This window comes from Electrona antarctica (genome assembly GCF_951216825.1).
Source record: "Electrona antarctica genome assembly, chromosome: 19".
Taxonomy (NCBI): domain Eukaryota; kingdom Metazoa; phylum Chordata; class Actinopteri; order Myctophiformes; family Myctophidae; genus Electrona; species Electrona antarctica.
The window spans coordinates 43228773-43236272 of record NC_136800.1 but is presented as its reverse complement, the minus strand read 5'-3'; positions in this window follow the sequence as shown (position 1 = coordinate 43236272).

Below are 7500 nucleotides of genomic sequence, written 5' to 3'. Positions count from 1 at the left end.
TGGACACAGAGCAGTGTCCACAGCTCAGTCTAGTCCTGGACACAGAGCAATGTCCACAGCTCAGTCTAGTCCTGACACAGAGCAATGTCCACAGCTCAGTCTAGTCCTGGACACAGAGCAATGTCCACAGCTCAGTCTAGTCCTGGACACAGAGCAATGTCCACAGCTCAGTCTAGTCCTGGACACAGAGCAATGTCCACAGCTCAGTCTAGTCCTGGACACAGAGCAATGTCCACAGCTCAGTCTAGTCCTGGACACAGAGCAATGTCCACAGCTCAGTCTAGTCCTGGACACAGAGCAATGTCCACAGCTCAGTCTAGTCCTGGACACAGAGCAATGTCCACAGCTCAGTCTAGTCCTGGACACAGAGCAATGTCCACAGCTCAGTCTAGTCCTGGACACAGAGCAATGTCCACAGCTCAGTCTAGTCCTGGACACAGAGCAATGTCCACAGCTCAGTCTAGTCCTGGACACAGAGCAATGTCCACAGCTCAGTCTAGTCCTGGACACAGAGCAATGTCCACAGCTCAGTCTAGTCCTGGACACAGAGCAATGTCCACAGCTCAGTCTAGTCCCTGGACACAGAGCAATGTCCACAGCTCAGTCTAGTCCTGGACACAGAGCAATGTCCACAGCTCAGTCTAGTCCTGGACACAGAGCAATGTCCACAGCTCAGTCTAGTCCTGGACCACAGAGCAATGTCCACAGCTCAGTCTAGTCCTGGACACAGAGCAATGTCCACAGCTCAGTCTAGTCCTGGACACAGAGCAATGTCCACAGCTCAGTCTAGTCCTGGACACAGAGCAATGTCCACAGCTCAGTCTAGTCCTGGACACAGAGCATGTCCACAGCTCAGTCTAGTCCTGGACACAGAGCAATGTCCACAGCTCAGTCTAGTCCTGGACACAGAGCAGTGTCCACAGCTCAGTCTAGTCCTGGACACAGAGCAATGTCCACAGCTCAGTCTAGTCCTGGACACAGAGCAATGTCCACAGCTCAGTCTAGTCCTGGACACAGAGCAATGTCCACAGCTCAGTCTAGTCCTGGACACAGAGCAATGTCCACAGCTCAGTCTAGTCCTGGACACAGAGCAATGTCCACAGCTCAGTCTAGTCCTGGACACAGAGCAATGTCCCACAGCTCAGTCTAGTCCTGGACACAGAGCAATGTCCACAGCTCAGTCTAGTCCTGGACACAGAGCAATGTCCACAGCTCAGGTCTAGTCCTGGACACAGAGCAATGTCCACAGCTCAGTCTAGTCCTGGACACAGAGCAATGTCCACAGCTCAGTCTAGTCCTGGACACAGAGCAATGTCCACAGCTCAGTCTAGTCCTGGACACAGAGCAATGTCCACAGCTCAGTCTAGTCCTGGACACAGAGCAATGTCCACAGCTCAGTCTAGTCCTGGACACAGAGCAATGTCCACAGCTCAGTCTAGTCCTGGACACAGAGCAATGTCCACAGCTCAGTCTAGTCCCTGGACACAGAGCAATGTCCACAGCTCAGTCTAGTCCTGGACACAGAGCAATGTCCACAGCTCAGTCTAGTCCTGGACACAGAGCAATGTCCACAGCTCAGTCTAGTCCTGGACACAGAGCAATGTCCCACAGCTCAGTCTAGTCCTGGACACAGAGCAGTGTCCACAGCTCAGTCTAGTCCTGGACACAGAGCAATGTCCACAGCTCAGTCTAGTCCTGGACACAGAGCAATGTCCACAGCTCAGTCTAGTCCTGGACACAGAGCAATGTCCACAGCTCAGTCTAGTCCTGGACACAGAGCAATGTCCACAGCTCAGTCTAGTCCTGGAACAGAGCAATGTCCACAGCTCAGTCTAGTCCTGGACACAGAGCAATGTCACAGCTCAGTCTAGTCCTGGACACAGAGCAATGTCCACAGCTCAGTCTAGTCCTGGACACAGAGCAGTGTCCACAGCTCAGTCTAGTCCTGGACACAGAGCAATGTCCACAGCTCAGTCTAGTCCTGGACACAGAGCAATGTCCACAGCTCAGTCTAGTCCTGGACACAGAGCAATGTCCCAGCTCAGTCTAGTCCTGGACACAGAGCAATGTCCACAGCTCAGTCTAGTCCTGGACACAGAGCAATGTCCACAGCTCAGTCTAGTCTGGACACAGAGCAATGTCCACAGCTCAGTCTAGTCCTGGACACAGAGCAATGTCCACAGCTCAGTCTAGTCCTGGACACAGAGCAATGTCCACAGCTCAGTCTAGTCCTGGACACAGAGCAATGTCCACAGCTCAGTCTAGTCCTGGACACAGAGCAATGTCACAGCTCAGTCTAGTCCTGGACACAGAGCAATGTCCACAGCTCAGGTCTAGTCCTGGACACAGAGCAATGTCCCACAGCTCAGTCCTAGTCCTGGACACAGAGCAATGTCCACAGCTCAGTCTAGTCCTGGACACAGAGCAATGTCCACAGCTCAGTCTAGTCCTGGACACAGAGCAATGTCCACAGCTCAGTCTAGTCCTGGACACAGAGCAATGTCCACAGCTCAGTCTAGTCCTGGACACAGAGCAATGTCCACAGCTCAGTCTAGTCCTGGACACAGAGCAATGTCCACAGCTCAGTCTAGTCCTGGACACAGAGCAATGTCCACAGCTCAGTCTAGTCCTGGACACAGAGCAATGTCCACAGCTCAGTCTAGTCCTGGACACAGAGCAATGTCCACAGCTCAGTCTAGTCCTGGACACAGAGCAGTGTCCACAGCTCAGTCTAGTCCTGGACACAGAGCAGTGTCCACAGCTCAGTCTAGTCCTGGACACAGAGCAATGTCCACAGCTCAGTCTAGTCCCTGGACACAGAGCAATGTCCCCAGCTCAGTCTCAGTCCTGGACACAGAGCAATGTCCCCAGCTCAGTCTAGTCCTGGACACAGAGCAATGTCCACAGCTCAGTCTAGTCCTGGACACAGAGCAATGTCCACAGCTCAGTCTAGTCCTGGACACAGAGCAATGTCCACAGCTCAGTCTAGTCCTGGACACAGAGCAATGTCCACAGCTCAGTCTAGTCTGACACAGAGCAATGTCCACAGCTCAGTCTAGTCCTGGACACAGAGCAATGTCCACAGCTCAGTCTAGTCCTGGACACAGAGCAATGTCCACAGCTCAGTCTAGTCCTGGACACAGAGCAATGTCCACAGCTCAGTCTAGTCCTGGACACAGAGCAATGTCCACAGCTCAGTCTAGTCCTGGACACAGAGCAATGTCCACAGCTCAGTCTAGTCCTGGACACAGAGCAATGTCCACAGCTCAGTCTAGTCCTGGACACAGAGCAGTGTCCACAGCTCAGTCTAGTCCTGGACACAGAGCAATGTCCACAGCTCAGTCTAGTCCTGGACACAGAGCAATGTCCACAGCTCAGTCTAGTCCTGGACACAGAGCAATGTCCACAGCTCAGTCTAGTCCTGGACACAGAGCAATGTCCACAGCTCAGTCTAGGTCTGGACACAGAGCAATGTCCACAGCTCAGTCTAGTCCTGGACACAGAGCAATGTCCACACAGCTCAGTCTAGTCCTGGACACAGAGCAATGTCCACAGCTCAGTCTAGTCCTGGACACAGAGCAATGTCCACAGCTCAGTCATAGTCCTGGACACAGAGCAATGTCCACAGCTCAGTCTAGTCCTGGACACAGAGCAATGTCCACAGCTCAGTCTAGTCCTGGAAGCAATGTCCCCAGCTCAGTCTAGTCCTGGACACAGAGCAATGTCCACAGCTCAGTCTAGTCCTGGACACAGAGCAATGTCCACAGCTCAGTCTAGTCCTGGACACAGAGCAATGTCCACAGCTCAGTCTAGTCTTGGACACAGAGCAATGTCCACAGCTCAGTCTAGTCCTGGACACAGAGCAATGTCCACAGCTCAGTCTAGTCCTGGACACAGAGCAATGTCCACAGCTCAGTCTAGTCCTGGACACAGAGCAATGTCCACAGCTCAGTCTAGTCCTGGACACAGAGCAATGTCCACAGCTCAGTCTAGTCCTGGACACAGAGCAATGTCCACAGCTCAGTCTAGTCCTGGACACAGAGCAATGTCCACAGCTCAGTCTAGTCCTGCCCAAAAACCTGATTAACACTTTGATTGCTACAAGATCTCGACAGGCCTATTTGGATGTTGCTACCGTTTAACATTGCACAAAGGCCTTGTTCGGGGGCCCACAGCAAAATGTTCTCTTATAGCGAGAATCACACGCATACATCAAAAGAAAGCTGAACTTGTCCACTTCAATTTAAAAAATACATTTTGATTTTACCATGTTCCATTCTGGAGATATTGACCTTTTTGCAACACCTGCATTTGCCTGGAAGTGGTTATCTTGAACAGCGAGCAGAGTTATGGATGGTTTAAAGTCAGAGACATTGACAGGCAGATATAAAATTGAACCCAATAAATATCCTATACATCCTATACACCGAATGAAAGCCCTGAATGTGTACTTTTACGAGGAAAAGAGTAAACATTGATCCCATGTACAGTTAGACAGTAATTGGTTATTGAATGCAGCTTGTGCCCACCGCGCAACTGTAGAGAACAGTTGCACCGCTCACTTCACAGGGGTGTGATTTTTATTATTACAGTAGAAGTTTACAGACCAAACTGTAAATAAAAGGTTTACATGACTTTCTGCCTCAGTCCGTATATAGCGAGCTGTAGTGAATAAGTACAGAACAGTTGCAACGCTCACTTCACAGGGGTGTGATTTTTATTATTACAGTAGAAGTTTACAGACCAAACTGTAAATAAAAGGTTTACATGACTTTCTGCCTCAGTCCGTATATAGCGAGCTGTATTGAATAAGCAGAGAACAGAATATGGGACAGAGTTGCACCACTCACTTCACATGGGTGTGATTTTTATTATTACTACAGTAGAAGTTTTTTTCTTATGAAAGCAGAGAGTCTTCTGTTTCATACGGTATATAGTATTTATATGTCGCTATAGGCCTTATTTTGTGAATATTGAGTACGGGTCCATGTCTTCTCTGCAGTTATATCTGGTGGGCGCAATGTGCATCCACCCAGTAACCAATTTATGACAGACTGTACATGGGATCAATGTTTACTCTTTTCCTCGTAAAAGTACACATTCAGGGCTTTCATTCGGTGTATAGGATGTATAGCATATTTATTGTGTTTATTGTTATATCTGCCTGTCAATGTCTGACTATAAACCTTCATAACTCTGCATCCTTTAGATGATGATGATGATTCACTGCTTTCATTGTTTTGATCGCAGTAACATTGGGGGGGGGGGGGGGGGTCATGGGCACATTGGGCAGCAAAAGTCTTGATCGTACGGCTATAAAAAGTCCCATTCCACCGTTCGGTTCAGAACTATAGTATAACGGTGAGACGCGTTGTCATCATGAGCTGATTTTGTTTTTCAAGCTAGTATAGGGAACATGCCTGGGCATGCACGGTTTAGGACGCGGAAAAGTTCGTTATACATTACACCCGGGTCGATTACGTCCCCGACGCGTTCATTGCGGTCTTATCACTACAATTATAATGAATAAAAAAGCGTTACAATCACACGTCTGAGCGATCTCCGATTATGACGGCTCTGCATGGCGATACGTGATCCACCAACGGTAGACTGTCTGTTGTCATGGCGGCCCCTCTCGATACTGTAGTTCGTTTGTTAGTTCGTAGTATTGTAGGCTCGGGGATCGTTTGGTCGCTACAGTATGAAGAAGTAAACATGCATCTGTCCATGTGTGTTGCCGATCTGGTGCAGAATCTGCAGATCATGTGTTAGGCAGCGTAACAGCGTTCCGTATGTTTTTTTCCGAGACATGAGCCCCCATCTCGCAAGGCCCTCCTCCTGCAGGAGAAACAGGAGGGGAGGGGGGAATCGAGTATAAAAGCCAATAGGTGGAGGAAAGCCTGGTGAGGCGAGGTTTTGATTCTTTTCACACACGGGCTACATCGGCATGGGCGCATCCATTCTACACTGGTTTATACACGTAAAGCGGCCCGCCCTCCTGTTTTGAGGAGGGGAGGGGTTTTGTTTTTTTTGTTTTTTTTTCTGATCACGTGAGCGGGACTAAGCAGCAATGATAGGGCGATGGTTCTTCATTGTCCGGGTGGGTAAAAAGATGAATGAAAGTATGCTATAAAAAAGTGATTGAAACGTATTGATACGTGATCCGCACCCGACGTTTGATTAATTGATACGCGATTCGCGTCGGCGATTCGCGTCGGCTGTGTTAAGCCTCAAAGTCGACTGATTGATAAAATACTTCATTCAGTCTGACCTTATTGTATGCTAGAACACCATATCTCCTTCCTGAAGGAAGCAACCTATACTCTCCATACAACACATGCTTAGTATTAGAGGTGATATTCCTTGCTAACCTTATGATGCTGTTATCATACGTGTATCCTGTAGATCTGCTAATGTTGCTGTTCTTGAAGTTGAATGTTGTAAAGTTACTAGTCTCGGACATACGAGGTTTCCACGGGAACCACAGGCGATACGCAACGGTAGGGTAATTACGAGAGGCGGCACAGGGACGATGAAAAGGCCACCGCGGAACCATCTAATTGGGAAAAAGTCGTGCCTATTTCATTTCAAAAAGACTATTCATCACAATGAATGGAAATTCAACACATTTTACATGAAATGTAATGCAAGGAAAGAATAGTATGAATTGGAAACATGAATAATTCATGTGGTGAACGTTGTGTGCATCCCAGCGGGGCCCTTGGATGTACTCTAGCCGCGATGGAGACTTAAAAGTTTGTTTTTGCGGTGAAACGTAGAGAATGCTTTCCATGCGTGTGTGTGTTTAACACATTTAGACCTGAGGACGATTCTACAAATGTCTTCTAAATCCTGACAGTTTTCTGAAAAACCCCATGTTTCTATATCAGTGGTTCTCAAACATTTTCATGTCAAGGACCCCCAAGATTATATGTAATTGGCCGCCGACCCCCATCTGAAAATATGTTGTTCCAGGGACCCCCGCAGAAGCAAAGATTTGAGTTAGAATGTTCACGATTTTTCAAAAGCTAAAGTATAACATAATGCTTTAAAACACCAAAAGGGGTTCCCGCCTAAAATGGGTTAAATGCGTGCAACTATATCCCTGACACACAGGGGGGTATATCTTTTTTAAATTTCTTATTACACTGTGGGGTACTGCCACTTTTACTTAAAGGAGAATTCCATGCTAGAAGGCTTTCTATACCTTTATTTGTAGTTGTTACATCCCCACCGAAGAGGTCCAGGTGTTATTTGTAGTTGTTACGTCCCCACCAAAGAGGTCCAGGTGTTATTTGTAGTTGTTATGTCCCCACCGAAGAGGTCCAGGTGTTATTTGTAGTTGTTACGTCCCCACCAAAGAGGTCCAGGTGTTATTTGTAGTTGTTACGTCCCCACCGAAGAGGTCCAGGTGTTATATGTAGTTGTTACGTCCCCACCGAAGAGGTCCAGGTGTTATTTGTAGTTGTTACGTCCCCACCAAAGAGGTCCAGGTGTTAT